Source organism: Moschus berezovskii, chromosome 27, assembly GCF_049115385.1.
Source record: "Moschus berezovskii isolate FMDL1 chromosome 27, NW_MosBer_1.0, whole genome shotgun sequence".
NCBI lineage: Eukaryota > Metazoa > Chordata > Mammalia > Artiodactyla > Moschidae > Moschus > Moschus berezovskii.
The window spans coordinates 1,911,885-1,924,207 of record NC_142486.1 but is presented as its reverse complement, the minus strand read 5'-3'; the positions used below and the strand labels follow the sequence as shown (position 1 = coordinate 1,924,207).

General features: G+C 54.9%; 1 protein-coding gene across 4 annotated transcripts in view; it reads left to right on the top strand.

Annotated features, from left to right (window-relative positions):
- The first annotated feature begins 346 nt into the window (after positions 1 to 346).
- The window catches only part of CARD11 (caspase recruitment domain family member 11), a 104,487-nt gene continuing 92,510 nt past the window's right edge, over positions 347 to 12,323 (top strand). For all 4 annotated transcript variants that reach the window (XM_055410409.2, XM_088832873.1, XM_055410405.2 and 1 more), the window contains exon 1: positions 347 to 575. The gene's annotated coding sequence lies outside the window, so the exon portion shown is untranslated. The remainder of the gene's footprint in view (positions 576 to 12,323) is intronic.

Genomic DNA, 12,323 nt, shown 5'->3' with positions numbered 1-12,323 from the left:
TTGGGAAGGGGCCGTCGCCTGGACCGCCCGCCTTGAGCCCAGACATCCTCCACGGGGCGTCCTTCCCCGGCCGGGTGGGCAGCCTTGGGGTCGCGGCTGGGTGGGGGCTGAGGCCCAGGCGGGGGTCAGGCCTCTCCGACCGGGGTGGAGCGGGCCGGGCCGCCCCGGGCTGCGGTGGGGCGGGTGCAGGGGTCTCCTGGCAGCCCCCCGGGCCCAGAGCGCACCCCGCGCACCCCGCGCCCTCCTGCCCCGGCGGCCCAGGCCCCGCCCCTCCCCCCTGCCTTATCTCTTTTCTAACCTTTTGCATTTTTTAGTCTCATTTCCTGTCGGGTTTTGCATTTCCCTCCCCCTTCCAGCCTATGACACACTTTCTCTCCTTTTTTCTCTCTTTTGCCTCCCTTGGCCCCCGAACTCCTGCCCGGGCGGCGCGCAGCACCCTCCCGGCCCTGCAGCCCCTGGGCCGGCTGCGCCCCTCGGACGGTCCGGGCGGCGGGGCCCGAGGGCCGGGGCCCCGGGAGGAAGCCGGCGGCCTGCGCGGAGGCGGCGCCGCGGCTGGCGGAGCATGAGCGGCCCAGGTAGGCGCGGCGGCCGCGGGGGTGGGGACGCGGGGTGGGGACCGCGGCGGGGGCCGGTCCGAGTGGGGGGCGCCGAGGGGTCCGCAGCGGCTCGCCTTCTCCCCGCTCCGGCTCCATCTCCACCGCCCTCCGCCCGCCGGAAACCCTTCTCTTTCTTCCACCTCGTCTCGCCTCTGGGCTTCTCTCGGACCGTCGGTCTCCGAGGGGCCCCGCCTGGCGACGCTCCCCCACCCCGGCCCCCGCCCCAAAGGGATGAAGAGGGGATGGGGGCGGTGGCCGGGGGCAGCGGGCTGGCCGGGAGCCCCTGGGGGCCGCAGAGGGAGGAAAAGAACCTTTTCTGAGACCTTAAAGTACAGGAAGTCTCCAGACCACAGCCAGGCCTGACTCGCAGGCTCCTGAGAAGGTGGGGCCCTGGCGCCCCTGCAGAGCCAGCATGGGTCCCTGGAGGCCTCGCGCCTGGAGTACCCGCCTCCCGGACACCGACCGCCCCAGGGCGCTAAACGGGCCCCGCATCGCCCCCCAGATCCCCGCCCACCAGGGTGTCCTGAACCCTCCCCGGCGGGGAGAAGGGTTCTCTGGGGAAGACAGTTTTGGCGCAGGGAGCGGGGCCTGCTTGCCTGTGTCTGGGCTCCCGGCTTCCTGGCACCTGCTGGGCAGAGTGCAAGCAGAGGGCAGTCGGCTCAGACCTGGTCTTGGACCAAACCCATCTCTGTCCAGCCTCTGATCTGTAGTAGGAAAAGACCCCTCCTAACGTTTGCCGCCTCTCCTGAAAGTGTAAGGCTGCTGCTGCTGCCCAGGAAGGAAAGACTCACTGGTCCAGCTCCAGACAGTTAGTGGGCGCCTCCCCTGTGGTTAATGAGCACCAGAAATCTCCAGCCCTGGGTTAATGCTGGGGCAGGAATTTAGCTAAAATGCTGCCCTCTGTCTTTGCCCTGAGTCTGCACTTCCCGCCACCCCCAAGGCCAGGTAAAGAAGCAACGGTCGCATTTGGGGCTGTGGGCCGTCGCTGACCATTGGGCAAAGGGAGCCTGCAACTCAGCCTCCCACATCCCGGGCAAAATGGTTTGGATGTCTGTGCATTTTAATTAGCACCCGGATCAAAAAGGAAGTCTGGTGGCCCCACCAGCCCCGAGTCTGTTCCTTTGTGTGATTTTTTTTTAATTGTGGTAAAATACACATGACAAAAACTTTGCAGTCTTAACCACTTTTAAGTATACAGTTCAAGGGTAATAAGTGCCTTCACATTGTTGTACAACCATCACCACCATCATGTCCAGAACTTTCCATCTTCCCAAACTGCGACTCTGGTCCCTTTAAACACTAATCTCCCATCTCCCTCCTCCAGCCCCAGGTACCCACCCTTCTATTTCCTGCCTCTCTGAAGCTGACTCCTGTGGGGGGGGGGCGGCTTCATGTAAGTGGAATCATACAGTATTTGTCCTTTAGTTCACTGAGCATCATGTCCTCAAGGTTCATCCGTGTGGTAGCAGGTGTCAGGGTTTCTTTCCCTCTTAAGGCTGAATAATACTCCGTGGAAGGCACGGACCCCGTGTTGTTTATCCATGAATCCTTTATGTGATCTTTTAAAATGACTTGTAAACCTAACTTGTTCTCACGGTGACGGCCCTGGATTAAATCAGTTAGTGGGCACCTTTCGGGACACAGTAGAAGCAGGGTCGAACCCAGATGTCCCCCTCTAAGTAGTTCAGGCCATATGGTTGTGTTGCCGTGCCCAGGGGCTGGTGGAGACTCAGACTAGAGGGGGAGGATCGAGAGGAGGGTGGATGGCGGAGGGCGAGCGTGGGACCCACGGGGATCAGTGGAAGGTTCGGGCCGAGACAGCGCTGGTGGGTCCCGACTCCCTTCACCTTCCGATGACTCCCTTCACCTTCCACCCTCCCGATGGAAGCCTTGCTTCACGGGACTGGAGGCTGTTTCTGGTTTGGTGATTATGGCGCTTCATGCATGAAAAGCCACATCAAGTCCAGAGTTCAGATGATTATGATGAAAAGGGACCCAAGGCTGATAAACGGAGCTCCTCCTGACAGTTTAAAACTGCTGTCCGGTCCCTCTTGCTTTGCCCTACCCTTGGCCTTGAAGACAGTGCCCCTTGGCAGTCAGGACGATGGTGAGGGCCCATGTGGGTCAGATGCGCAGATGACCACCCCAACACCGAGTGTGACCAGATGTGTGAAACATGTGTTAAAAAGAAGTCAGATCAGTGACTAGCTGCCAGTCCAGTGGTTAAGACCCTGCACTTCCACCGTAGGGGTTTGTTCAGGTTACATACCTGCTGAGGGAACTGAGATCCCACATGCCCTGCGGCCAGAAAATAAAAAGTTCAAAAATTTCCAAAAGAATCAGATCGAGTCGGGAGGCAACAGGAGGGCCACGGTCCACCTTCTGTGTCAGGGGCCTAGTGGCGGGTGGGAAGGAGCCTCGGGCTGTGGCCCAGACGTGGCTTCCAGTCATGACTGCCCACCTGTGCCGGCCCACCATCACTTCAGCAAGCTGGGAGTCATTTCTTCCCAATGAAATCAGGGTATTTACAGTGATTATTTTTAGGCCTGTCAGTTACACCAAGCGTAAAATGAGAAAACATGAGATGTACATATGATAACCTTTGCCGTTGTTATTCCTGAGATTCAAGGCGGGAGAGCGGATGGATGCTGAGGTCGGGGCCTGGGATTGGAGTGTGGCTTCCCCCACCCGCGCTGGGTGGACCCCCTTCCTTGGTCTCCTGGTCTGCAGTCCCAATCTTGCAGGGCAGCCGTGAGGATGGAAGGAAATCTACCCTGTAGATACACTGCATTACCCAGTAAGTCTAGAAGAGTTTGTCCATGGAATTCTCCTCTGTCCATAGAATTCTCCAGGCAAGAATACTAGAGTGGGAAGCCTTTCCTTACTCCAGGGGCACCTTCCTGACCCAGGAACCAAACCTGGGTCTCCTGCCTTGCAGGCAGATTCTTTACCGTCTGAGCCACCAGGAGAAGCCCTAGAACATTTTGAATGGATTTAAATATGGAAACAGAAAAAGAGAAGACAGCTGTCAAGGAAGCCCCTTAAAATGCTTTTCTGCTCAAGAAAAATTGCATGGGCGGGCTCTCAGCCACCGTGCTCGGGAAGAACGGGGCTTGTGGGCATTACGTGTGAAGAACACACCCGAGCAGCGTCCCCCGAAGTCTCCTTGAGCAGCTCCTGCCTGTGGGTCGGTGACTGTTTTCAGGAGGGTAGCCCCTTCAGCTGTGATTCGTTCAGGGCCCTGAGGTTATAATGGCTGCTGTCTCGTTGGCGTGATGGTCGGGCGCCGAGGGGTGTGAAGGTTCTCTGTCCTGCCTTCTCCAGCGCGCAGTCTTTGCCGGTCCAGCCCTGCAGTCCAGCTCCCCAAGCTCATCCCTTCTGTCGCGGTCCTGTGGTCCTCCAGCTCCCTGCTGACGGATGAGCCAGAGCGAGGGCTCCACTCTCCCCGGGGCTTTCTGTGTCGAGGCCGTGACCTCCCTTCTCACCCCGCACCCACCTCTGAAACGCGCGTCCTCGCACCCTGGGGCGCCAGGGACGAGGCGGGGCCGCAAGCCCTGGCCGCACACCTCCCCGCCTGCGGGCGCCACTGCAGCACCTGTCCGACCACTGTGTACAGACAGCGCCTTCCCTGGGGCTGGCCCGGCCTCCAGCGAGAGGCCGGATCCTTCCGTGGAAAGACCCAGGGATGGGGAGCCGGCAGAAAGGGCGTCCGTTCCGGGTCTGCCGCGTACTAGCTGCGTGACCCCGGGGAAGTCACTGAACGGCTCTGAGCCTCAGTTGCCGCGTGTGTAGCCTGGGTGTGGAAGTACCACCCCTGAATTAACGCAGACCAGAGTGTTTCCGCATAAGAGCGCTTCTGCTTTTAAAGGCTCGCCTGTGACTTGGCTGTTTCTGACAGAGTCGCAGGTGGGCGGTACAGCGGGGTGAAGAATTTAACCCAAAACTGAACTCTAGTCAGACAGATCTGTTTCCTTAATCTACAGAGAACTCTCAGAAAAAATCAAGGAGGTGCAGGAATCAGCAAACTTCTTCTGTAAGGGCCCAGGTAGTAAATATCTGAGGCTCTGACAGCCAGAAGGTCCCTGTGGAAACGGCTCAACGCTGTCCTTGTAGTGTGGCCAGTGGCAGGGTGGACAGTGCGGGGCCGGGGGCACGAATTGTAGTTTGCTGACTTCAGAATTAGGGAACTGGACCCAAGAGAAAAATGCTTGAAGGATGTGAACAAATAGAACATGAATAGACCAATCAATTTACGATGAATAAATGCACACGAAGACAACAGAGATACACCTTTTTTCACTGTCGGACTGGCAAAGGTTAAAAAACTTGAAAGGGGAAGCAGGCAAGTCTAATGCGCTGTGGATTTGACAGTATTTACTAACATGGTGAGTGAATAAACCCAAGAATTCCGCTTCTAAAACAGTATCTCACAAATAGACGTGTCCATCTTTTTTTTGCATGCAGATGTTAACTGTACCATTGTTTGTAACGGGGAAAAGCTTGAAACCACACAGATGCTCTTCAAAAACAAAGTCCATCCATATAGTGGAATTCTGTGAGGCCAGGAATGAGATGGGGGCATAAGGGGTTTTCTAGAAGAAAAAACAAAACAGTAGCACATAGAAGAAACTGCATGGGACAAAAAAAAATTTTTTTCTTTATAAGAGTACAGAGGAAGGTCACCTATAAAAGCAAAAGTGAAAACAGTGTTGTGTCAGCACTGCTGAAGGCAGAGAGGCAGTGACTTCAGGGAATCAGTTTTGGAAAGCCAAACTATTAGACTAAAAACCATAAGAAAAAGGAAAGAAAGAAGCTGCTCTGGTGGGACGTCTGGGGAATGGGGGTTGGGGAAGGAGGGGAAGATTCTGGTTTTCATCCTGTGTCCTTTTCTTTGCTTTTACCTTAGCAGTGGTTATCCTTCTGATTAAGGAAATGAGAAGGAAAAGCTATGTTTGGAAGAGACAGCAAGGGTTGGTCGCGCCCCCTGCTCTGTCCAGCTGATCCTAGCCCTCCTGGTTCCCACCTGGATGGACTGCAGGAAGAAGCTGCCTCTTGCGTTCTCATTTCAGCTGTGTCACAGGAAGGGAAATCAGAGTGCCTCCCTGGGCCTGTTGAAAGGCAAAATTGATTGGGTTTTTCTTTTTTAAAAAAAAGAGGATTCGTTTTCCATTAAAGGCATGGCACGCACACAGCCCCTGTGGATGGCGCTGCAGACACACCCATGTAGCTGGTCACCCAGATCAAGACGCGGGTCCTTTCCAGGCCTGGGGGGGCGGGGGCATCCTCATTCTCCCTCCCAGTTGCTAAGCCCCCAGCCCCTTGCCTGTCCTTGACTGTCGCATACGTGGCCTCGCACAGAGTCTGCTCTGTTGCTGAACTTGACTCACCCATGTGTGCAGCAGTCCTGGGGTTTTTGCCTCCCTGCCAGTGTTCACCACAATCGTGTGTCCATCCTGCTGTGGATGAACTTGTGTGTTGTGTGCAGTTTCGGGCCGTGGTGAGAGGTCCTGTGAACGCTCTTGGAGAAGTCGTGCTGGTGATGACCCACATTCTTTCTTCAGTCTGAGGGCAAACAGAAACCTTGAGCCAGCATTACTGGAGGTGTAGCGAGTTGTTATGTCAGTAGATGAATGTTGATATGAAGTAAAACCGTGTTTTATTGACACTGGTGCTTTGTTCCTTGCCTCTGAATAGGGATTTGGTCTTTCACGGAAGTTTTCTGAGAAGAAATGGCCTTTAAAAAAGGGATTCCAGTGGAGTTGGTTGGGGGGCCAAGGGAGCTTGCAGTTGAATAATAACGATACTTCGCCCTTCTCTCTGAGTCTCCCGGCTTCGGTTCTCAGATGCTTTTCAAAAACCAACTTGTGAGTCTGCATGGTGCCTGGGGGTGCCGAGGTAGCAGAGGGTAGCAGGTAGCAGAGATGCACGGAGATTCCCGATGCTTCGGGGAGTGCTCTCCAGCCTCCACCGTCCTGTGTTCTGTTCTCTCCGGGGAGGTTTTCTCACGGGGCCTGGAGTCACGTGGGTTCCGGGCCTGGGGAGGTTTGCGGTTGTGAAGGAAAGGGGCCTGGGGGGAGAGGGCGGTTTCCTCCAGCCGCTCCAGGTAGGGGAGACCCCCCCAACGACTGCGCCGAGCGGAGGGCTGCTCCCGAGGAATGGGCCAGCCTCTTTCCCCCTCAATTTTGTGTAGAGACGGTCCACGATCAAGGCGTGGGCAGGGCTGGCGCCTCCCGAGGCCTCTCCTGGGCGTGCAGGTGGCGCCTCCTCGCTGTGTGCTTACCTGCCCCCGCTGTGTGCGTGCGTGCCCCCCGTGCGTCTCTGTGTGTCTCCTCTCTTCTCACAGGACGCCAGCCCCGCTGGGTTCAGGCTCACCCCAACGGCCTCATTCTAACTTACTCTTCAAAGGCTGTATCTCCAACTGCAGGTGGTGGGGTTGGGGTTTCACCCTACGAATGTGCAGGGACATGACTCAGCCTCTCACGCCTTCACCGAAGGTCTGTTTGAGAGTGCTGTCTGCACTGTCTGTCCCCGTTTCCCGACCCCTTGCTCTGTCCTGGACCCGCCTCAGGCACGCTTTTGCCTGCAGCCCTGGGTTTAAGGCGCCCTTGCCAAGGTCACCCAAGCCCAGGTCCACTCGCAGTCCTCGTGGGGCCTGAAGACACTTGCTCAGACTGGCCAGTGGCTCAGCCGCTCTGCCGCTCCTTGGAACGTGGCATCAGTTCCCTGCCTTGGTTTTCTCCCGCCTTCCTGGCCACTCTTTCCCAGTCTCTCCGAATGTCTCCATGTCCTCAGACCTCTGAGGTCAAAGGGCTCGGCCTCTCCCTCGGGGCTCCTCCCTGGTGGTTTCTGGCAGACTCAGGGCTTACGAGCCATCTCTGTGCTCACATCCCAGCTTTATGCCTCCCTCCGGGCCTCCCCCGCTGAACGCTGGACTTCGGTAGCCAGTGGTCCTGCCCGCCCAGATGTGGAGTCAGCCCACACTTGAACTTTGGAGTCTTCCGTCCCTAAGTCCTGTCTTCCCTGCGGCCAAGTGCTCAGGCCTGAAAACCTGGGGGTGGGCTTCAGGTCCTCCAGCAAGTGGACTAGGAGTGTGTCCACTTGCTCAGCACAGAGGACCCAGATGCTCTGGCTGGGTCCCCAAGACGGTCATTCCCAGGCCTTCCTGCTGCGCCTCTGAGGGGCGCCTTGTTCCCCCAGCCGGTGGGGCCACACCACGATGTGCTGGGGAGACCTCCGGGCTCAGAAGGGGTTGGCGAGACTTGGGTCCTGGGCCACCAACCCACTGGGCCATCTTGCCCAAGTCCCTTCTCCCCTCAGTCTCCTCACCTGTGAGAGAGGAGACAGGGCCTGGGACGACCAACGGGTTTCACCTTGAGTACTGGCTTGCTTGAGAAAGTGCCCCCCCACCCCCTCCCGCCCCCCAGCTCTGGGGAAGAGAGTAGCTCTGTGATCCATTGCCCATGTCTGCTGTGGGTGTGAAACTGACGATTGGAGCCAGGGGTGCCCCCATTAGTCACTCCTGCCCCTGCTCCCCTAGACCAGGAACCCGCCAGCTTTAAAAGCCTGTGATCGCGCCATGACCTTGAGCAAATCACTTCCCTGTCCCAAGATTTTGTTTCTTCACCAGCAAGATGGAGACAAATAACCCCTGCCTTCCTCCTGCACAAAATCACTCTGAGCAGCGGATGAGATAGTCGGTGAAAAATGGCTTAGAAAATAACAGACCGCTATATAAATGCAAGGTTTCATTGTTATTAATTGACCTCCCCCAGCCACGACTTTGTGTTCATCACGGCTGCCTTGGAACCATCTTCCCGGGCTGGGAGAAAAGCCTTTGCTTTCGTTTTTGCTCCCCCTTGGGCAAGACAGCGCCATTCGGATTTTCCTGGTGATGCTGAGAAGGAGGATGAATATGAACGCTGGGTGTGGGGGTGTACTTTCTGTGCTTGGGAGACTGCGGCGTCTTTCACAGCCTCCCGGCAGGTGAAGCCCAGAGGCCTCCTCTGGAACCTTTCAGCGGCTTGGTGCCTGCATCCTGTCGCCCCCCGACTCTGACGCTTCTGCAGGACGGGCGTGGAAAAACCGTCCCTGAGTAAATTTTTGTCTCCCTCGAGGGTTCATCCTTATTATCCAAATCTCTGGAGTTAAATTAATTCTCCGGTTGGGCAGTCGGGAGCGGGGTGTCTCCCCAGAGTGCCATCAAGGGTGGCTCTGCTTAATTTCTGGAGGAGGCATGTGCCCCGCGGTCCGTGGGGATCCAGTGGAGATATCCAGATATATCCGTTCCCTGATGAAAACCGCATCCCTCCCCTCAATCCACAAGCCTCCCCTCTTTGACCTTGAATGTTGTTAATGCCCCATGTTTTCTGCCAGAATCCCAAACAGAGTCTCCGTGTGCAGCTTCCTAGAGACCCAGGGGAGCCATCTGTTCTTACATTATTTGGTTTAAGCAAAGCTTTAGGGCATATCTTCTTGCCAGCGGTGTATCCCGAGTCAGATTCATTGCTCAGGCTCTTATTTATTGGCGAGTGTGTTTTATTCTAATGCGTTTCATTTCCTTCTGTCTTTTACTTTGGGCTTCCTCCTACAACTTTTGTCGTGAACAATGTTTGGTGCGGTGTGAAATGGGCGCATTCAGAACTGTTTCTGAGCCATAAAGTTTTGATTTTTTTTTTTTCTGGTTTGATTCTTTTTTTTTTTTTTTTTAGTGGCAGAAAAATAAAGGACTCGTGTTTCCGGTAGGCCTGGAAACGGTGAATCAGATTTTTGTTTTGTTTAAAACTTGAGAACCTCAGGCAGGGGTTGAGAGTCCCTGGACAGAGCTGAATGCTATGTTTCGGAGTTTGGGCTGATGTCCCTTCCCCACGGGCCATTTCTCGGGAGAGGGGGTGGCCGCCCGCGGAGGCTGACTTGAGATGGGCCAGAGGGCTGCTGAGTCACAGCTGCCCTGCACCGAGTGGGCACTCACACTTCCTCCCTTGCCTCTTGGGCTTCATGAGGCGTTTGTGATTCCATGCCTGGCATTATTCACAGACTCACTGGTGCAGCTGAGTGTGAACTCTGCCTCTCCCAGCAGGTGACCTTGGACAAGTCACTGAACCCATTGGTGAAATGGAGGTTAAGACAGCACACTTCCTCCAAGAAGGTAGGAGGTAGCATCTACCAAACGCCGTGCGGCAGGCACAACGTCCAGGCAGGCTCGGTTGGGACAGGTTTGCGTTCATGATGCAGGTGCGGCCTGCTCGTAGGCCAGGCGCCCTGGAGCAGGCTCTGAAGGGCCCCCGCCAAACCTAAGATCTAGAATGAACTGTTTACTTTCATTCCTTGCCTGACCCCTGTGCATTAATACTCACAACTGCTGTGATCCACTGTGTACCTTAAGAGGCAGCCAGCACCCACCGTTCCCAGGCCGTCCACAAGATGCCAGGGGTAAAGAGATGCAAAGGCGGGGCTCCCCTCCCCTGAAGCCTGGTCTGGTGAGGAGCCAGTCAGCGGGGAGATAAAGGAGACCTGCCTTGAGGACAGATGGGAGAGAGCAGGACACCCGGCTCTGCCCGAGGGAGACAGAGTGACCTCCAGGCCAGACCAAAGCTGAAGCGGGACTTGGGAAAGCACAAGGCTTTTTGCAGGCACAGAAGCACAGAGGGCCCTCTGAGCAGAGAAACGGCGTTTGCCAAGCAGTGGAGGTGAGATGAGTGTCAGTGTTGGCAAAAAGATGGGAAGGTGTGTGGACGGGGAGGAGAGGCCCCCGAGAGCCCCCGGAAGCTGTGCCAAGGAGGCAGATGCTGTCCTGTGGGCACGGGCCAGCTGCTGGGGCGATGGAGCCGTGGCTGGCAGCCAGGATGGATGCGCGAGTTCGAAAGATCAGAAACAGCGGTGCTGAGAACAGATGGGAGACTCGGGGCAAGAGGCAGGGAGGGCCCCTCTGGTGGGACGCGGGCCAGGATTAGCTGTGTCTTTATTGTAAATAAACTTTGCATGGAAGCGTAACATTCATACAAGAGGCATGCACAGATCCTAAGTGCAGCGCGACGAATTTTCGCGATGTCAACGCACCATCTCCAGCACCCAGATCAAAAAACAGAGTGTGGCCAGTTGAAAGTCAATATTTTAATGAAAGATAGTAATGGCTTTTCACCGAACAGTAGTTTTTAGTATGAGTGTGTCCCCCATACTACACGGGACATTCATGTTCTTCAAAGTGTTCATTTATTCAAGATGCGAATCGAGCTGGGCGCCCTGTGTTTTATCTGACAACCCTGGCTTCCTCCACATCGTCGCAAGTGGCGGTTAGTGCTTCCATGTTTGCGTTGCCAGTAAGAGTCTGTCTGGTGACTGTTTCACGTTTTACCAAGACCACCTCTGATGGATCCCTGGGTGGCTTCCAGCTTGGGCCATCAGGAATGAGGCTGCCCTGAGCATTCTTACACTTAGCCTTTGGAGACATGTGCTTTTCTTTCCACCTAAGAGTGGATGTCCTGGCTTTTAGACTGTGTTCGTATTGAGCTCCAGTAAATCCTGCCAGTTTCCCCTGAATGCTGTTGCAGACTGCACCCACCTCGGTAAGGAATGGGAGTCCCTGTGGGTGCGCACCCCTGCTCCAGCGTCTCACAGACACAGCGCTGTCTGCCTCTTCCTTTTAGCAGTTCCAACCAGTGTGCAGTCGAAACACACCGTTGGTGCAGTTTTAACTTGCGCTTCGTCTGTGACTGAGGCGAATGCTGTTTCACGTGTCGGTCAGCCGTTCAGCCCTGCCCCTCTGTGGAGTGTCTCTTCCAGTGTTTCGCCTGTTTTCCCATCGGCGTGTCTTTTTCTTACTGAACTGGAGTGGTTCCTTATATTTGATAGGCAGGAGTCCTCCGTCAGATGTCTTGCAGAGAGCGTCCTTCAGTTTACAGCTTGCCCTTGCACTCTTACTGTGAGTCTGCTGATGAGCGGAGACTTTTAATTTTACTACAGTCCAGTTCTCGTGGGCTTTTCCCCTCATGGTTCCCTCTTTTTTGAGTCCTGTTGAAGATATGCCGTAGTAGTTTATCCAGTTTTATTACATTTCTTAATGTGGCTACTGCGAGGAGATCAAACCAGTCGATCCGAAAGGAAAACAACTGAATACTAATTGGAAGGACTGATGCTGAAGCTGAAGCTCCAATCTTTTGGCCACCTGATGCGAAGAGCCAACTCATTGGAAAAGACCCTGATGCTGGGAAAGATTGAGGGCAAGAGGAGAAGGGAACGACAGAGGATGAGATGATTGGATGGCATCATTGACTCAGTGGACATGAATTCGAACAAGCTTCGGGAGATGATGAAGGACATGGAAGCCTAGGGTGTTGCAGTCCATGGGGTCGCAAAAGAGTCAGACATGATTTAGCAACCTAACAACAACAATTTAAAAATTAAAATTATATGTGTAGTTCAAAAAAGAGAGAGAGAGATGCTTACCCCAAGGTGTGTATTTACTCCTAAAAGCTTTGCTGTTTCATCTTTCACATTTAGATCTATAATACATCTGGAATGGGTTTTTCCTTTAATGAAGGATCATGTACGTACAATAAAACACACCTATTTTAAATACACAGACCAATGAATTTTGATAAAAGTATATGTCCATGTAACCACAACCACCATCAAGATAGAAAAGATTTCCATCACCCCATAAAGTTGCCTCCTGTCCTTTTGCTTCTCAGAGTGTGGCCCACAGACCAATAGCGTCTGCCTCACCCTCAC